We start from the raw sequence: 20,518 nt of genomic DNA on the forward strand, positions 1-20,518 counted from the left end.
TGTTCTTCCACATGCAGCTCAGAGAAGTCCCCACATCTGCGGAACATTGCAAATTTGCAGAGTTCTTTCAACCACAGTTTGACGTTAGATCTTCAGAGCTTCTGAGGGGCCGTGGTAGGATTCCCACATTTTGTGGATAACAACAGAGAGGTTAAGTATTTGCCTAATGTCACACAGTGAATTTTGGCAGTCTCCTGACCTCTAGTTCAGTTTGCTTTCCATTGTATTGCTTGACTCCAGGATGAAATATTTCTTTAAAATGTCTGTATTTTTTCCCCCACACCTCACCCCACTACGCCTTTACATTCAGCTGGGCAATAGGCCTAATTGGGACTAATTGTCTAGCCACTGCTAAGTCCATTGTCTTGCCTGTTGCTCGTGGAATGTGGGCTGCATGCTGCAGGACGCAAACAATGTAGGGAACAAAGGGTTAAGGGGCAGGGGAACAGTTGGTTCCAGGAGCTGTACTTTTCTCTCACTCCCTAATACTGTGGAAGCTGTGTTGCTCTTTAAACTGTTTAAGGAACAAAGTGTGGGAGACGCCCAGAGGCAGGGGTTCTGCGGGTGCGCACCAGCTTTTTTCTGCTGAGCTTTGCGCAGAGGGGCACGAGGTCGCCGTGTCCCCCGTTTATTCGAGGCCTGGTGCTCATTCTCCATTCCACGCCTCCAGGGTCTAACACCCGAGTTTCCTAGTAGGATTAAACCTCTTTGAAAACCATTGTATGGTCAGAAGGAGAGGAGGCAGGACTCTGTTGACTGTCGCTGCCGTCCCTGGGCCAGTCGAACTCGGGGCATGTCTGAGTCACAAGCTCTTTTTTTAAGTAATTGTTTTATTTAGGCAATTAAAGAAATAGAAGGACCACCTCCCCCAGCACACACACAACCCCCCCCAAATTTGGAAACACTAACTAGACGAAAAGATCCTTCTCTTGACTGCCTGGGTATTAGCGTAAATAGCAGGATGTTACTTTGGAAGTATGTTCTGCACAGCCACTCAGCTACCTGTGGTGGAATTTCTGCAAAAACAAACAAACAAGCAAAACGAAAGGAAAAAGGGAAAGAAATCTTTGCAAACAGTGTTAAACTATTTCTAAGAATTTTTAGACTTTCTCTAAATCATAATATATTCACAGTTACGAAGGATTGCTAACTTGATTTTAAGGAAAAGTTTTTAAGGTGAATAAGATTTTTCTTTGTTAAAAGGACTTTTCTGGACAATAACTCTGTGTTCATTTCAAATATTCCCTTTGTCCTTCTGCTTGTCATAATCTCTTTTTCTTGAAATAGTTGTAGAATTTGTGCAGGCTGGACTTAGGGTGCCTTTCTCTCTGTTTTGCTGGTGTGGTGTTTTGTATTAAAGAATCGCAAAGAACTTTGTGGATTCTGTTTCCTTTCAGGCACGAGAAAGTTTATTTTGCCCCAGATTCCCAGGAAAACCACTGATAGGGAATCGCAGCTCAGTATTCACGTGTCTGTGGCCGTGAGATTCCACTGGTGACCTGAGAGTACGCAGAGACGTTTTAAAATTGTGTCACCTCGAACTGATCTGCCTCAGTCTAGCCACGAAAAATTCAAAGGATCAGATTATACCTTTTTTGACAAAGAGGCTTGAAAAATGGGGTTTGCAGTGGCAGCCTGGACAGCTGCGCAGCCCCCTTGCCAGACATCCCCCCCGGGGTGGAGGGTGCTCCCGCGGTCCGGGTCCAGCTGGTCTGTTCACCTCCCTCACCCACTGAGGGCCTCCCGCTGGAACCCTTGGCTCCCTATCACCTGTGCACACCTGAGCTTTCCCATCTTGGTGCCCTCATTGTTTCTCACCGCTGAGACGCTCACTTTGGTGCTCATCAGAGGCCTCAGAGCCAGGCCCCTCTAGGTCTGTGAAACCCTTTCTGTCCCCTCGTCCACACTGACTGTGCCCACCCCCCAACACGATTCCCTGCCACTTGGCGTTCACTTCAAACCACACCACCTCCATTATTCTCTCTCTCTCTCTGGAGGAAGTTTGACCTTGAGCTATCATCTGTTGCCAATCCTCCTGTTTTTTTTTTTTTTTTTGCTTGAAGAAGATTGTCCCTGAGCTAACATCTGTGCCACTCTTCCTCTATTTTGTATGTAGGATGCCGCCACAGCATGGCTTGATGAGAGATATGCAGGTCTGCTCCCAGGATCTGAACCTGGGAACCCCTGGGCCTCCAAAGCGGAGTGCGCAAACTTAACCGCTGTACCACTGGGCCGGCCCCCATCACTTGGTTCTTAAGGCAGAGGTTGAGCAGGTAACAGGCGCTCCGAAATATTGATTGATTGATTGAGCCATTGGTTTGATTGTGCCCTGAGATGGGAAATTGTGGTTGAGAGTTGGAGGTTTTTGCTGGAATTTTTCTGTCCTGTCCCTATGTTTGGGGCGTTTGTCTGAAGGTGCGTACGCGTCGTCAGGATGCTGGCCTGCCTTTTCCTGGGTTTCTTTTCTGTGCTTCCCGCCCTGGTGCAGTGACCCGCCTGCGCTAGGCATTCAAGTGTCTTGGTTAGACATGATCGTGTTGTGTTTAAAAAAAAAGATTGCCCTTAGTCTAAATAGAAACTTAAATTGACTGGAAAATACCCATAAAATATTTAGTCTGAAATTTCTTCAGTTTTTCTGAGATTTTCAGCATGTCGTGGCAGAGCTTTGCTCCTCTCCCTAAAGATATTTTGTCTTTTCCACTTGAATAGCTGCTCATTTATTTTGCATGGGATGCTTGAAACATCTGCTTTCCTTTTCCACTTACGACTGAGGTCTGTGGAGGCCCGTGACGGGTCACCTGGCCCGAAGACACAGTCCTGGTCCCTCACATGACAGACACTGTTTTCTTTCTTACAGCCTAGTGGGGTTTTCTCACCCGAGTTAAGGAACAGCTCACATCCCGTTAAATTCAGCCGGTCTCATCTCGGCTTCGAGACCCACCTTGGGCAAGCTCCCTCCCTTCTCCAGGCCTCAGTCTGCCCAACTGTAAACATTTGCACCAAATGAGAGTTCTGGGTTTGTTTTAGCTCTGAAGGTACTAAGATTAAGGTCACAATCAAGACAACGTTTATTTGCCAGGTGTTGCTGTGGGGGGAACGCAGACACGTGAGACCTAGTCCCCATCTGCACGAAGCACGACATTGATTTCAGGGCTGGCGTTTCGCTTGGCTTTAAGAGGTTTGCAACCTTGTCTTGGTTTGCTTTCACCTGGGAGTTCCAAGGAGGCTGCCGCGGAGCTTTCTAGAACCACTGGCTGCATCTCTGCCTGTGATGTAGGGAAGATATCTTTTAAAGAAAGCAATCCTGTATGACCTTGGGAAAGAACGAAGGCTCAGCTGGAGTTGTCAGGGCAGGATTGACCGGGATTGGTGAGCCCCTCTTACCCATACTGATGCGGGATGGCTGGAAACCAGCAATCAGCAGGCTTCATTTTTCTCCAACCCCTTCATCTTTCCCAAGCAGAGTGTTGAGAACGTTGTTTAGTAATTTTAATGATGATGGGAGGAGGTGCTGAAGGAGCCAGTAAGGTCTGAAAACACCATAAAGACTTCGTGTGTTTTCAATTATCTGAAGCCTAATAAAATATTATAAGCGTCTCTCTTAGGGTGTTCGACCATCTCAGTTTTTGCACTGAAAGCCCCGTGTTCTGGGAGAGCCTCAGTCCTGCGCTAACCCACATGGCCGGTCACCCCACTCAGGTGAATTCCTCACCTCTTGCTGTAAGGTTGGTGGCTGGGAAGCTCAGATCCGATTTTATTTTCAGTTGTAGGCACCTTACTTGTCTGTGTCTTGGGTTGTCAGCACCGCTGGCATCTTCCTTAGCTCTGCTCTTTTATGCTTGGTTTTGGGTGGTGGTGTAGTGTAGTGGTCAGCATCTCCAGTGGAATCTGATCGTTGGATTTAAAACCTGGTTGCACCACTTACTAGCTGTGTAACCAACCATGGAGAAATGTACTGACTTCTCTGTGTTTCTTTTTCCATTTGTAAAATGTGGACTATAGAAGTAGTGCCTATCCTGAAAGGTGATTGTGAAGGTTAACACAGTATTACCTGTGAAGTTTGTAGAGGAGTGCTTGTTACAGAGTCTAGACTCAATCAGCGTTTGCTGTTATCGTAGTCTATACTCAGGCGTTAGCTGTTATTGTAGTCTATACCCAATAAATGTTAGCTGTTATCGTAGTCTATACTCAATAAGCATTTGCTGTTATCGTAGTCTGTACTCAATGTGTTAGTTATCATAGTCTATACCCCATAAGCGTTACCTATCATAGTCTATACCCATAGACTATGTTAGCTGTTATCATTAGTGACTGTCTTATTGATTGTCCGTTTTTTATTCTAAGCTGTCTCAATCCATGTTGAAAATCAGTGGCGTATAAGGAAATGAATAAATAAGAAAATCATCACTGGTCAGTTTTGTCCTGTCTTCCTCAAGGAGTCGTTACCAGCGTGCTTTTCTGGGTGGATTTTGGCCATCAGGGCTGGCAGGTGTGCTGACTTCGTAGTGCTGGTCAAGGCCGTAAACAGCCGAGGAGCGTCTCGCCCACCTCCAGTGACTCCATGGGAGGGACAGACCCAGGTGGGAGGAGTCCTCAGAGCTGAATGTTGCCGGGTTATTCGCTGCGGGATCACAGTGGCTGTCCTCCTCTTGGGCCGGTCTCAGGCCCTTCTTGCCCCGTCAGTGTCCTAGGCTCCCCACCTCTGGCTCTGGTTAAAACAGAAGCATCACATGTTAACCATAACTCACCAGGACTGACTGCAAAGGGCGCAGCTTGGGCTGGGGGATGAGGACAGCATTCTCATGGTAACTGAGGACACGGTCTGTAATCAGAGGTCTCTGCGCAGATGCTGATCTCTCCAGTGACTGGCTTGATTGGGCAAAGATGGATGGGCCTCAGTGTTCCCATCTGTACAGTGGGCTTAATGACCCTTTAAGATGGTCATGAGCGTGAAAGAAGATAATGTATATGACATAGGGTGCCTGAAAGATAGCTCTTGATAAATAGGTGCTGTGGGAATGTTTACGGTCTCTGCCACTAGCTGGTGAGTGTGAGATGAGTGTTAACACCTTGCTTTCTGAACTGCTTGGTTGTGTAAAGCCTGACAAGTCTGACTTGCGTTCTTGCTTGTTGTGCCGTGTAGCCGCTGGCAGTGTTTGCTTGGGCCTCGCTAATCAGACATGGCCGACGCTTTTAGGGTATCTGGGTGAATCATTCCGTGCCAAATTCTTAGAGGATTTTGTTTGTTTGATCTGAAGTTCATTCTCATGAGACAGGAAGTAAATGTTTATTTTGGACCTGTATTAGTTTTCCTTAGGTGCAAAAATAAAGTTACAGAAAAGTGTTAGAGAACAGTGTCATTTGGTTAAAAAAATATATAAAATTGTATGGAGAGAGAAATACCAACATTACTTGTGATTATTTGGGGAATACATTTGGGAATGAATTGGGGGGAGAGAGTGCTGGATAAAGACCTTTCAATTTTATACTTTCATGTAACTTTAGTTTTCTAGCAACTTTGTAATCCTTTTATGATAAAAACATTTTTTAAAGAATAGTAAAAATGTGATTTGCCCACAAGTCCTGCTGCTTTGCCTGCAAGGTTTGCGTTAAAGGCTCACTCTGATGGAAATCTTCCACTTTCTTTGGGCCTGGCTTCCTTCGGTGGCACCTTCTTCTGTTTTATGTTATAATCAAGGAATAGACGGAAAGCTCTTCCCTGGTTCGGTGTAATTCGACTTGCCCCTGTGTGGGGGAAGATAAGCACAGAGCCAGGGTGCCGCCCGCTCCTTAGTCCTGTCCCTGTAGGGAAATCTTTAAAGAAGTGTTTTCAGATTCATGTTGGAAGCCAGCAGAGTGTCCAGGACCAGTCAGTGAGTACTCGCTGTACTAACCTGTCAGTGTTTCCGAGAACCTGGTTCTAGTCCTGTCTTGGCCTCTAATCAAGTCTGTGGTCCTTAGCAAGCTGGGCCTGTCTGAATTTCAGGTTCCTCACCAGCTGTGGCGCTTGACGGCCTTTGGCATCACTCCTTCCTGCTCTGGCGGTCTAGGATTTCTCCTGCTTCTCATCTTTAGTCTATTTGAAATTAAGAACCCAAATCCGTCCTCCTTATTGATATTCTGGAGGGAAAGGACATGACAGTGACACCTGGGGATCTGGTGGAGGGAGAGGAGGAGGGCCCCTTAACCCTCCCACAGAGGAAGAGTCCTGTCAACAGATGGGTGGATGTCCGGGGCTCTGTAAAATGGCGCTGTACTGACAAGGTAGAATTCGTCCTTTGCTACAGAGCCGGGCTGCATTAGCTGTTTGAAAAAACATTCTAAACATTTTTCTCTTGGTAAGCCACTTTCTCATTCTCATTACAAATTTATCACTGGCTTGCACATTAGCATGGCCATAATTTTTGTTAATGTTTTCAATCTGAAATTTGTCGTGGAGATGCTGAATGGCCCTTTTAGTTTGCACTCACATAGAAACACAGGGTATTTTTCTTTTCCTCTCTCATTTCTTTTTTAAAATAAGTTCTTTTTCCTATCCACTCCCTGAGGGCACCGATCTCGTGGTCCGTGACAGTTCGACTTCTTTGCTATTCTGTAGATTTCTTTGTTTGCGTTCAAGCATTAGAAAGGCAACCTAAAATTAGATGGGCTTTTTTTTTTGTCCATATGGATTTGTTCTCTTAGAACTCTAGCTATGTGCACCTAACCTGGTAGTCTTTTTTGTTTGTTTGTTTTTTGGTTACTTGACTCTCTGGAGGGTAAAGAATTTTGAACAGATATAGCAGATCCTGACTACTATTTTGTACCTGGATTTCAAATTCTGAAAAACTTACCTACATTTGTAGAGATAAAGATGCCGAGGGAAAGTGTGGCCGCCGTCAATGGATAACCATATCCTGAAACTGAGAAACTGCCCTTCACCTGCCTTTACAGATTAAATGTATCTCCTGCTCTAAATACAGGGGTTTTTGTGTTTTTTGTTTTTAAAAAAACTTTCATGGAGGTGGTTTGATAAAAATATACAAAATGGCAAGCGAGCTAAACAGGAAGTAGTGTAAGAGGGAGTCTGTACTTGAGACGTATTTAATTTTAATTCTGAGATTTTAGAGCTTATGAAGATGTAGATTTTAAGATATAAAAACAAAGCCAATGCACTGAATCCACCCCGTCTTCTGCAGCAAACCCTAGGTGGTTCTGAACTGCTCCCGAGCAGGAGGGAGCGCTCCGGGAGCCTGGGAGAGCCTCGCCAGCTTGCCTCCCTTCCTCCCAGCGTCCTCGGCTCTCTCCTCCCGGCCTTCTTCTCTTTCAGGCTCTCATGGCGGACTGGGTGCTCCGGCCGCCAGCCCTGCGTGATTACGTGATTAGGCTACGATTTCAATATCAGGACGACAGACTGCCTCATTTTCACAGACCACCGTGTTAGTCGGCCTTTTTTTTTTTACTGTAAAAAGTACACTCGGAGGCTTTGTCTGTGTAGAAACACGAACTCTGCAGAAAGGAAATTCTGCTGGATTTATTGGCCCGTGCAGTATTTGCGTCTGCATATTTTTGTTCTGTTTTGCTTTGAAGATTTTTTTCCTTCCATTTCTGTCCCTGTAGAAGGGTAAAATGTATGCAAATAAGAAAATTTATTTTGCAGGCTTTTCATTTTTTCTTCTTTACCACAAATCCAGGATATAGGCCCCTGTAGTTGGTTTAAATTTTCGTGCAGTTTTATATTAAGTAGTAAAGCTCTTGACGCTAGTTGAAAGAAAGAGAAGAACTAGCCCATTCAATAAAGCAAACAGGTAACTTTTCGGTGCTCGGTGATCCTGAGCTTTGAAATTCCTGGTGAGGATGAAGCCGTTCATGCAGTGGCCCTGTGGGTCGTGGCTTCTTTCAGAGATGGCAGGCCCCGCACCACAGCATGGACTTGGCCCCAGTTATTTCTTTGTGCAGACGGTCCCTGAATCCTTCAGCTCAAAGACTCGGTAATTCCTGGCTTGGAAAATATCTTTTCCTACCTTGCAGTGGGCTATTTTGGCTGTTACACTGATTGGCTAAGGAAAGCGGCTTCCTCATGGTGTTTGGTCTTAGGTATTTGGGCCACAGACCAAGTTTCAAACCGTTTACATATTGCGCACTTAGTTTAAAACGCTTTTAGCACAAAGACTCAAAACTAAAATCAAGAGAAAAACGAAGTCTCTCCCAGCGACGGGACCCCAGCACGTTTCCCCGACTTCCTCAAAGATTTTGCCTTTCTCTGTGACACAGACGTTTCACCAGCTCTATTTTAGTCCCTAGTTTTGGAAAATTCCTCTCCCTTTTGTTTCACTTTGCTTTGCCTTCAGACTTCAGAGGTAAGCTCAGAAGCCCATCAGACTGGATTAGATGTTTTCTTGAAACCACAAACATCATGCCCACTGCACTCGGTTTCACCTCATGTTTGATATATTCCGTTTTTTAAAAACTTGCCGCCTTGGACCTCCCGGTGCTGCCTGGGTAGGCAGTGAGTGTGACGTGGAGATGCGTGTTTCATGGAGAAGAGGAGAAGTGGGGGTCCGTGTGGAGGAGAGACAGGCTGCAGACATGTTGCTGGATCATAAGTCTTGCTTGCAGTTACGATGTCCCCGGCCTTGGGCTTGACTCCAAGGTCAGGGGAACTCGGGATCCTGGAACATCAGTCGACAAGGAGGTGAGACCCACTGCACCTCCGCCGTCTGGTTTGCGCACCGGCCCCGCAGCCCCGCGAATGCAGCATCCGAAAGGCTCGGGGTGGCCGTTGGTGGTGCATGGCCCCGTTTGGTCTCTGAGAAGGAACAATTTGTTCGGCCTTCTTAGGTAATTCAGAACTTTGGGTTTGTGTTTCATTATTTGAAAAAAAATCCATCTGACAAATAGTGAGCTATGAACTGGCTTTTGAGAAACGTAAGGGCATCTGAAATTTTGCTTTCCCGAGGTTCGCCCTCTCTTAGTGCCTGAGAGACTCGCTACACGGTTGTTGTGCTCACATTCTTTTACAGGTTAACTAGTTCTTAACCCTCATGGTTTGGGCACAGCTGGCAGCATTGAAGCTGACTTTGACTGAAGAAACTCAGAGGAAGAAGAATGGGGGCGCGTCTTTGGGAAGGACACGCAGACCAGGGAGGAGGTGTAACTCCTGAAGGACGTTAGTTCTCGGGTCCTCACGACGTGGTCCAGGGAAGGGTCGGAGGCTGCGGTGTGGGATGCAAAGCCGGTCTCCCATTCAGCACGAGGAGCGTGCCTGACCCGACACTCTGGAGAAGGCCGAGGGAGCCCACCACCCCGGAGGCCGTCCGCCCCACCCGGGCCCCTCTTGGCGGAGGCTCATCTGCCCTGGATCTCTGTGTCTCTGTGTCGCGGCCCCTCCACCGCGTTCTCGTGGCCGCACGCTCCACTGTTTATCTTGGAATGTGACACCATCATCTTGGCAACCAAACTGGACCTTTACTGCTCAGATTGTTTGTCATTTGTTGTTAATTATCTGTTGCCATAAATTCTGCACTTTGAGAAAAAAGGGACTGTTTTGAAATATTTCCTCCAACATGTGAGTGGAGCTTCATTTTCTGTGGACAAAAGAGGAAAAAAAAAAAAAGAAGCAAAACCCCTGCTCTTTTGGGAATGGGTTTTGGGAAAATCAGATGCCCTGGTTTTTTCAGGGGCTGGGTTAGATCTCGCTCCTGCGGCCAGAATTTGCAGTGAAGGAACGTTTGCAACTCAGCGATGGTCTGTATTGGTGAGAGGGACCCCCTTTCGAGGAAAAAAATAATTGAACTTTACATGAGGCTGTTGCTTTTATCGCAGTCTCCTTGTGCTGTAATTGTGTTCGGTGTGAGCAGAGCGTGGTCCCCTCGGCCGGTTCCTCCCTTCACAGGTTATTAAGACAGAGCAGTCCGGGGTGAAAAGTGGCTTCTGCTTACCTGCCTTTATGAGGTGTTTATTTTGTCGAGTGCAGCATTAAAATGAGCCTTCTGGCCATTAGTGGGTTTCAGTCCTGCCCCCACGCTCCACAGGGAAGGTCGTGTCACCTTATAAACAAACAGCGCTGTTCTGCGAGCTGCTGTCCCAGGGGCTGCGGGAGCCACTGCTGGACTTAATGCCCTAATAGTAAAGGGGTCCGCAGACGGACATGAGAGAGGAAGAAGGAATGCGTGCATTTTGAGAGGAGAGTTCTGGAGTCGAGTGGTTGTTGCTAAGCGGAAATCTAGCGCATTTAAAAATACAAAAAGTAAAATCTTTCAAAAGTTCCCCCCAAAAAGGTGTATCCAGAGTCCAGTCTGTCTGTCCACCTTCATGTCCCCTGCATGCATTCACTTACATCCTCCAGTCCTTGTGTCCCACCCATACCCCGGGACTGTTGCACATGCTGCAGTGGGTGCTGGTGGAGGTTGTGTGAGGTGGTGCTTGGTGCTCGGTGCTCAGTGCTCAGTGCGTGGTGGCTGTTATTAGTGTTAATATTGGTTATCAGGACGGCATCGCTGACATTAATACCTGAGCATCTGCAGAGTTTTAACATTGGCACATGGCCCGTCATCACCATAACTTTTTCTGTTGCCATTAAATTTGCTGTCTGTTTTACACTTGTTGAGAGTTTTTCTTTGTTTCCTCCTGCTTTCAAAGTCCTTAGGGTTGTGCTGTCTCCCAAGGGAGTCCCACCCTGGGAGGGGGCTTGAGTCTCTGTTAACCTGCAGAGAGCCGGGGCACAGGCTCCATAAACACCCTTTCAGCTCCCCCAGGGAGGGGCCTTCCTGGAGCCGCAGACGCCTGTCCTGGGCCTCTGGTTTCTGCAGAACCAGAAAGTGCTCTTCCCAGGCCCAGGAGGGGTCAGGACGGGAGTGCTGTCCCTGAAACACAGCACCTTCTGCCCGTTCTCTCCCCCTGCCCCTCGGTTCCGTCTCTGCAGGTGCTGGTGCCCTGCTTTAGGACACGGGTTGCAGTCTGACCTCAGGGTTGAGGAGTGAGGTTGATCGAGGCTCAGACTTCGAGGCAGTGTGGGTGTGAGAGGAGGAGCCAGGGAGGAGGGTGGCGTTGGGAGAGCACCCTCAGACTGCTCTGGGGAGGCTGGGAGGAGTATCTAACGCTGGGGGTTTTTACAGCCATTAAAACTCTGGTGGGATCAGATTACCTGGCTGCGCATCTGAAACGGGAGACTCTTGCCCCGAACCAATTGAGTTAAGCTCAAAATTCAAGGCCTGCGCCTGAGACTGGCCCCTGGGTAAGCCGCACTATGGATGGGAAAACGCTTTCCTTTGAGAGGAGCAGCAGGCAGGAGGTTTCCACGGCGGGTGGAGCCCGCACACCGGTGCCAGCCCCACACCTGGCACCGCAAGGCCACCTTTGCTGCTGTGCGCGTGCGTTTCCCAGCTCTTCCGTCCTGCCTGCGTTCGGCGCTGACACAGAAGGGAGGATGCACTGTGAATCCCGCTCTCCAGGCACGCCTCCTGGAGTCTTCATTTTTAATTTTGGCAAGCGGAGGGTTCCTGGGAGGTGTGGGGATGGCGGCGGACTGGCCTGCTGCCCGAAACTTGGAGGCTCCGAAGGATGCTCCGGCCCTCCTCCGTAAACACTCCTGCCCCTGCCACTTCTCTGAGGGCGCCCCCACCCCTCTGTGGATCAGGTGAACCCGCATAGGTACTCACAGCACCTACGAGCAGTGCTGTCTCTCGGTCCTGCTTACCATGAGTATATTTTCTGATTGTTTGTGAAATGATTGTCTTCCACTAGGTTGTAAGCTCTCTGAAGGCAGCAACTGTTACCTTTATGGGTTTTTTAATTTTTTTGCCCGCCTCTGTCTGCAGCCACTGTCACAGTGCTAGCCCGGTTCCAGGCACTCTCCGGATCCCTGTAGAATGAATGAATGAATGAATGAATGAACGAGTGGATGAAGGTTGCATTTGCAAGGGTTTAACATTTTCTCACGCTGTGCTGCCCTGAGGAGTTTGTGCCCCTGGAACCATCGTTCCTTCTGAGAGTGTGGTTAGACTTGATGGTGCATTCAGCTTTAAAAGGTAACTTACGTGTCTCCCGTGTTTTTCTCAGGATGGAGCTGGATGAAGCTCAGAGTGAGAGTTTCTGATACTCCTACGTTAATGCTATAATCTGTCCTGCTACACTCTCATTTCTAACCCAGGAAAAGCATCAAAGTTTCACTTTCAACTTGACCCTCAAGATTTGGGTTTCCTATATTCTTCTCTTAACAAAAACTGAGGCATTCGAAAGTATATTGTTTTAGCTCCTTATAAAGTGCTCGTGTTTGGTCCCTTTTGGAGTCAACAATTATTGGTTAGAAGCGTGAAATTGATTGGGGTATATTTCAGCCCGATTCCCAGGAGTGTGACTGACAGCTGCCCATCATATGTGGCGTTTACCTGAAACGAAGACCATGACAGCAGGTCATCTGTCATCACGGAAATCTTGCATTTTTCATCGGGCAGACCAATTTTATTCTGTACTTGATGTTTTATAACAACTTAATTTTTTTGAAATAGTAAACTCTTCAAGTTCTTGTAGAATAACTATTCTGACAGAAATCTCTGTGATTTGGGTTAAGTGCAGATAACACGTTATAGCAACATTGGTGTTATATAGCAATCGAAAATTTTAAAAATTTCATTTAAAATAAGATAAATGAAATTCAAAGTATGTACATAATGGGGTTCTAATTATGGGTGGCCAAACTATAAATCTCTTGAAAACAAGATGATTTAAAAACCCTGTATAGGGGCCAGTCTGGTGGTGCACGTTCCGCTTCTTGGCAGCCCGGGGTTGACCGGTTCGGATCCCGGGTGTGGACATAGCACCGCTTGGCAAAAGCCATGCTGTGGTACGCATCCCATATATAAATTAGAGGAAGATGGGCACGGATGTTAGCTCAGGGCCAGTCTTCCTCAGCAAAAAGAGGAGGATTGGCAGTAGTTAGCTCAGGGCTAATCTTCCTCAAAATAAAAAATTAAAATAATAAAATAAAATAAAATAAAAACCTTGTATAAAGTGCCAAGCTTAAGAAAGAATTTTATAGGGAGCAGAACTTACAAGAGGGCAGATAATAAGAAAAAGAGGTTTGCATTGCCAGCCCTTTGTGGCAGGAAGTTTTTAAGTTAGATGACTGACCTCGGGTTTCCCCCAACTGTCCCCGAGGCTGTGTCTGCTATGGAAGGTGAGCTGTAATCAGGCTTTCTGGGGATGCTCTTTGGCGGAGGACCTTATTGGAGTTCCTGGCCTTGGGCGCTGGCCTGAATTGGGGGACCTTCTTGCCCGGCAGGTGCAAGCCCTTGGATGGACGTGTCCTTTGATAAGTGCCTGTGGTGACTGGCTGTGACATTGTTTAGTGTATCATGGTTTGGTACTGAGGCGTCAGTGCTCCTTAGAGTATGATAATCTTTCTTTAAAATAGGGAAGACACCAAAATCCACATGTGCAATTTAAATGAGCTTGTATTCTGCATTATAAATATGCACCGGATGCCAAGTAGAAAACCGGAACACTCTCTCAGGATGCTGTTAGGGCCAAGCGGAATCTCATTAGGGACAGCTTCAAAGATCAGTACCTCGTGTCCATAAAAACAAGTGTAAATTATCTGGTGCGTGCCTGCTGTTCACAGTTGCGCTGTTGCATTATGCATGATCCAGACTGCTTGGAGGAGACACGAGCTGCGTGGAGTTCCGCAGGATATGCGGGGTTTCTCCACCCATATATATATTTTTGGTGCTGAGTCCTACATTTTGGAAATTTATCGTTGTGTTACAGTTAATGGACGGTGCCATATATAACCTGCTGCTACATTTTTGATGAATCGGAGCCAGTTCCAAGAGGCGTGATAGGGTCTGAATTGTTTATATGAACAACCAGTCTACTCAGATTAATGTGTCTTGTTTGCTCTCATATGGAGTCAGATTAGGGCCACAAATGTGTTGTCTGAACGTAGAATTGGGTGCCTTTGTTTCCAGTCTTTGGTCTCTCGGTTAGATTTTAAAAATAAATGTGAGCACTCAGGAGAGTAAGAAAATGCAGTCCGGTTTAACATACAAGGCTTTAATAGATGGTTATGGAGTAAATGCCTAAGGGTCTGGAATGCATTCCTGAGCTTCACTGTGCGAGACAGAGATAGAGAAGCAATCCAGTGTGGTGTTGAAGAAACAGACTCTAGAACCACATTGCCAAGGCCAAGTCTTGGTCTGGCTCTCACTAGCTGTGTGACTTTGGGCAAGTTCCTTAACCCCACTGTGTTCTCATCTGTAAATGTGGGAAAAAATTAGTCCCTGCCTCCTAGGTCTGCGGTGAGGGTTAAATGGGTTGGTTTGTGCATAGTACCTAGAACATTGCCCGGGACTCGGTGAGTCCTGTCGGAGCGTTTGCTCACATTGGTGTTATTGTCATCAGAGTGGAAGACCTTCCAGCGCAGCTGGGGTGACGAGGCCGGCACACCCGGGGACCGAGTGGACATTACACATGAGGCCTGAGGGGAGGCAGTGTCAGGGAACAGTGACCTCGGGGTCGATTGGGAGAAACCATTAAAAATATGGAAGACTTTGTAGATGTGTGTCTTTTGGGTTCACCTCACTGGGGCAAATAACCATGAGATCTTGGGGAAAGGTTAAGAACCAGCAAGACAGGTAGCTCTCCTCTCGCCAGAGCAGTGGACAGTGTCTGTACATCTCCTTTTCCCGTTTGTGTCTCAGAGTCTAGTCCCAGAACAAGAAGCATATGGCGGAAAGAAAAAGCAGCCGCCGTCCACGGTGTCACGTGACTTAAATCCACAAACACTCCAGTGCTAGCACCCCGTACCTCCACGCTGAATTCACATTTGCAAATATAAGGGAAAGGCCCCGGGTCTCAGAGCGTCCCTTCCTGGACTGGAAGCCCTGGGGGCGGGGCTGACGCTGCCTGGTCCTGGGCCTCTGCAGTGCCCGTGGGCTCCGTGACTCTGCACAGCTTCAGCGTGCTGATACACAGTCTTCAGTGTGTATTTCTCCTGTCGTTTTGTCCTCACGGTAAATTCTCTCTGAACTTAAAACCTTCGCATCCCCTTTGAGAGCCGTCCCTGCCCTGAGTGTGCTTCCCCAAGCGCCGGGTACCGCCACCTTGCGTGTGTGCTCCAGGCTCCCCCTTACAGTCAGCTGGACACGTGGCTGCCCCTCCTGGCGCTCACGCATCCGCGTCTGAAGGAGGGTCCCCTGGCAGCTCTCATGGGTCGGCATTAAGTGGCTCAGGCCTCCTTCCCGATTCTCCCGTCCTCTAAAACTTCACTCCCTGGACGTGAGAACCGCTGACATATTCCAACAAGGGAAGGCGTTGTTTGGCTTGGTGGGCATCTTGGCATCACATGCAGTACTGGGAGGAGATGGGCACGCAGAGCGGGGCTTTGAGGGGAGCTGGGTGTCATTGAGCGTGTTTCAGCCAGTGAGTCAGTCAGTCTGTGGTGGCAGTGGCCGGGGCAGGGACTGTGGCTGGTTCACCTCCCATTTTGTCCCAGAGCATAGCACAGTCTACGACAGAGAGAGCTGCTGCTGAAGACACGAATGCTTGAATGTCTTCTTGGGTCAGGATAGCGTAGCCCTGTAAACCACCTGCCCTTGTCTGCTGGGGGTGTCTGGCCTATTTAGGGAGACAATCAAATGCACCTGAACTAAAGAATATTTGATAAAACAACTGTGTGCATTATTATTAGTAGACTATCAAGTGCATTTTTGCATGCTTGTTGTGTGCTGTGTTCACTGTGGGGTAAACACGTGTAGAGGAGTTTACCTTTGGCCGATTGGCGGCCCAGAGAGGTTGAGCGACCTGATCAAGGTCACACAGGGCTGCTGGTTTGCAGTACGCTGTGCCTCTTTATGATCCTTGGTGAGTAGAAAGTGCTTAAGGAACTTGCAGTTTGGAGCAGATAATAAATTCTAACCAGGTAGGAGAAGCGAGGGAGAATTTCTTCAAGAACATGTAGAAATGAGCCTCTTTCGGGTATCTGACTTAATTCCGTTAAGTTGCTTTCCAAGTTTATATCCTAATTTCCCCCGGTAGACATGCCCCCGCATGGCCAGGGTGTCTTCAGGTCTGATTCTGGTCCCAGGCATGAAAGAAGGTGTCTCCTTGTAGGAGGCAGCCTGCGATGGAACGTGTTGTAAATGACACAGGAGCAGCTGTTGCTGCCCTGGAGGGTCACTCTTGGCTTTCATTTCATGAGATTTCCTCCCGTTCTTATCACTAATGTGCCCCCTGCTTCCTCTCGAGCCTGGAGCATCCAGGGCTCCAGAAACCTCCGCCGTTTCCCGCTCAGAGACTGTGCACACTTGGACAGCAGTTGCATTTTTGCTGGGGTGTGGAGTCGAGCCGTGTGCAAGTCTGTGCCTTAGGCTTCCATAATGGCTCACATTGCAAACAAGTCCGGTGGTTTCTGGCCCACTGCTTGCGCCGTGTGGAAACGAGCAAACCCATGTGCTTCGAGGTCTTTTCCATTTGGAGACATGAAGGTGGAAGGTTGGCTGCTTTCGACACAGCATGTTGTACAAAGTCCAATTTGAGGGTAGTTTCGAGACCTGACTCTGGCTGAATATCAAGGGTGACTTCAAAGGCACCTCCGTTTCTGAGAAGTTCTCAGAAGTTGCTGTTTGGGGATGAGGTCTCTGTGAGGAGAAGCGGTGTTATCGCACAGAAAATTGCTCTGTTATCCGTAATTGGTGCTGGCATCACTTGGTAGACCACTGGAGTGTGTCTTTTTCATTAAGATTGAGAAACCCTGTGGCCACAAGTCACTCCACAAGGAGCCTTTCCAGTCACATGCATTTCTCTCTTGGAAAATGCTCTGTGGCAGGTGTGAGGGATCACATTAAACTTCTTTATGTTAAAGCTGCAGCTGGGCCCAGGCTGGCTCTGGCAGTGATCCTCTTTGCTCAGGGTGCTGCAGACCTAGCTGTCAGTAAGACTGTAGCCAAATGCCTTGGATGTTGGTGCTGTGGCTGGCAGCTGGGCCCTGGTTTGGTTGCTGGTGGTGAGCCAGAAGTACCTGTTAGAGTTGAAGGACTGAGCGTGAGAGAAAGTAGGAGAATTTTTGCAACTCCTTGCTTTCCTGGGAAGTTCAGAGATGGCATCTGGCAGCAGCTTTCACATTGAGTTCTAACTGTTGAACTTCATGATAGGAAAATGACCTCATAAAAGCTCTAGTTTTGGTGATGATTAAAATTAGTAGTCCTGGAATGCTCAAGACCCCAACACACTAGGCAGCGAAGTTCATAAAATATGCATCATGAGGAGTCCAGATCCTGAATATATTGGTTGTGGCAGTCTACATTTCACTGAAGAAATTATGCGTCTCTATTGTCTCTCTACGAACACGTGTGTGTACACACTTGCACACACACCCACAGATAAATGAAGCTTTAAAATGAAACACAGATGCAGGTGCTTGCTGAACACTTCTTTTGACTATCTAAAAAACAAATAAAGCATTGGGCATGGTTTGCATGTGGTTGAACACCTCAGCTTACGGTTCTTCACATGGTTGACCTTGTTTTCTATTGAGAGCACCAAAAAGCCACATTATTAAGCATATTGGGTCAACCCAGGGTTCATGCTAACATCATTTTTCTTTCTGTGGAGATGAAAAGGTCTTCAGCCAGATTGTTTTCTTTTTGTTCCACGCCTGTTGGGGGTAGCATGATTTTTGCATGACTGTGGGTCTGCTCTATAAATAAGCAGATTCAGGCTTTTGTTTTAAATGTAATCAGCAAGATTGCATTTGCATTGCTTGTAAGTGAATCACATAAGTGAAATTACATTGCCTGCATCTCATTTGGTATCATAAAATGTTATGAGATGCAGGCTGTTTCTCTCCAACTAAAGTGTCTTGAGTTAGTATTAGGGTGCTTGCTTTCATTTTCCTTTGTGACCAAATTTGTTGCATTCTGCCGAGCCAGGGTGCGTATTTTCACTTATGTTAGTTGCTGGAGAGATTCTCATGCACATTCTCTAGAATGAGCTAAGATATTGGTTCAGTGGGGGGTAAATGGGAGTTTTAAGACTATCTCGTGTCTCGCAGCCAGTGATTGCTAATCACTTTCCGCTGGTTGTGACAACTTCTGCTCACCACGAGGAAGTGCCAGGCACTGCTGGTTGGAAGTGGAGAGCTTTTCAGGCAGTCGGCTGCAGAAAATGGTTTACGTGAAACAGAAACTTCAGTTGCCACCGTTTTTTTAGTGACCAGTATAAAATACCTATCTTAATTGGCTCTTTAAAAGGTATCCTTAAGGCAGATGACACAAAATTCATTTTGAGGTTCCCTGCTTATTTCCTTGAAAATAAATAATTTAACGCAACCATGATAATCACTGACTTCAAAAGTCAGTAAGTTCAGCCACAAATGAGAAATACCCTATTTCACAAATCATTACCTCCTCCCTCCACTGAAGTTTTGTTAATTCACGAATTTTTTAGGTGGACGTGAAGGGAAGGTCTGAGTTCTGAGGTGACCTGTGACAGAATGTGGTTGCCCACAAAACCTGTTTACTGTGTTATTGATAACTTCACGGGGCAGCGGGCGGTGCTGACCGAGCCCGTGTTAGGCGTGAAGACCTTTCTGAAGGAAGGCCACTTCCAGAGACGCCCCTGCGGGGTGAAGGGCTTGACGCCGAGTGGCGATCTCTGGCTGTTTGGACAGGTATCAGCAGAGAAATGGGAAGAATTAAATGTGGGGAATGGGAATTAAAATATAGGAGAGTAGATTTCTTTCTATCAAAAGAGGAGACTAAAGGATACCGAGAAGAAGAACTGACTTTCTAAGATAACTGAGAAGTGTTTTCAATAAGACCCTGAAGGAGACGTGTGGTTTTGTGTTCTCATATTATTTTAAAAAGTGTATCTAGAAAAAGCATTTCATATGGGAGAAGATTGAATGCAACCTTTTTTAATTAGCAAACTTTTAATTGAAGCCTAACATACAGAGAAGTGTACAAATTAACTGTATTTGACTCAGTGAATTTTCACAAAGCGAACATCCTTGTGTGACGAGTAGTTTTAAAGATCATTTGTTTTGGTCTGCCAAAGTCACAAGGATTTAAATATTATGCAATCTGCAATAAACTTTTATTAGTAAAAATCGTAGAGACCTTTCTGCTCTGGCCATGAGGTTTACAAAGAAGATAATTGCGTGCATTGGGATCCCGGTGGCCTCCCTAGGATTCTTCTGCAGCTGGATGCTGCAGGGTTTGGAGCTGCGTATGTGACTACTGTGACGTTTTATTTAAGCTGGTCTCCAAGGCATACTTTTCATTTGTAGTCACTTAAGATTTCCTGAACCCTCCTCTCTGTGACTTGAAAATTCTCTGGATAATATTTCCAAGTTGATGACCTTCTTGAGTTAAAATAATTTTTTTTCCAGTCTAGCTTTAAAGATATCTTTATTTTCTATTCCATTCATCACCATTTTCTCATTGAAAAAATTAACCATGCCTATCCCACTTCAAATGAGCAGCTGCACTTTGAAACTAGATCCTTCTCTTGGCTGTAATTGTCCAAATGAGGAGGACCAGGTTTGCTGACTATTTGAAATGAATTGGTTGTGACTGTAAAGCATTTTTATGCTTTCAATTTTTTCTCTTCAAGTTTTGGTGTGTTCCCAGCTCGGGGAAAAAAAGAAGAAGAAAAGAAACAAAGAAGGAGGGAGGGAGGGAGGGAAGAAGGAAGGAAAGGAGAGAAAGGGAAAGAAGGGAGAGCAGTTTATGAAGTACCTGTAAGCCAGGCAGCTGTTGCCTGGGAATAGCTGAGCTCCAGCTTTGGGGAAAGAGAGAGGAAAGGGACGACCCCAAAGGTTCAGCCTGAGAAGGACCATGGGGCTTGAAGTCTGACTATAAACTGCTGACCCAGGTGTTTCGTTTCTTTTTAATAAATTCACCAGAATACATAGAATAATAATAAAACACGTACATCCACGGGCACCTGCGTGTGTTCTGTTTGGTGTTGCCTCCTGTTCCTGCAGTCCTCACACTGCTGAGAGCAGTTCTGGAGCCCTCTCTTTAGGGCTTGTCTTTGGAGCCAGTTCAGGGGTGCGTAAGGAGAGAATCTTCTGTATTTTCCAGTGGCGGGAGTCGACTTCACTGGTACTCCCTGGTGCCTTCCTGGCGGGGCCCTTCTGGGCCTGTTCAGCATGCCCCAGCAAGAAGCCCAGTGGTGAGTTCCCACCTTCGATGTTCTCACTCTGACCACAGGCTCTGTGGACTCACCAGGCTGAGACTGAGTGTCTTCTCTGGTGGGACCCCTCATGGTCATTGCCACAAAGAGTCCTCATCCACATTGTGCTACAGCGACTTCCTGCTTGTCCACAGAGGTCTTGGACTGATGCTGCACAGTCGAGCCAAATGATCCTATATAAATGGGAAATATGGTCTGTCGACTTAGAGACAGAGAGAGTCGCACATTCTGCTGTTAGGTGACCAATGTAGCTGATTAGAGATGTTTACTGATTGGTTACTTAACAAGGAGGCATTCTTTTTTTTTTTTTTTAAAGGAAACTAACAATCACAATAGATTATCT

The 20,518-nt window shown here is 46.9% G+C and overlaps 1 protein-coding gene across 2 annotated transcripts in view; it reads left to right on the plus strand.

Moving 5' to 3' along the window:
• MPPED2 (metallophosphoesterase domain containing 2) overlaps positions 1 to 20,518 on the plus strand; it is a 169,325-nt gene that overhangs the window by 5,924 nt on the left and 142,883 nt on the right. The window lies entirely within an intron of this gene.

The sequence above is a fragment of the Equus quagga genome, chromosome 14, assembly GCF_021613505.1.
Source record: "Equus quagga isolate Etosha38 chromosome 14, UCLA_HA_Equagga_1.0, whole genome shotgun sequence".
In the NCBI taxonomy this organism is placed as follows: domain Eukaryota; kingdom Metazoa; phylum Chordata; class Mammalia; order Perissodactyla; family Equidae; genus Equus; species Equus quagga.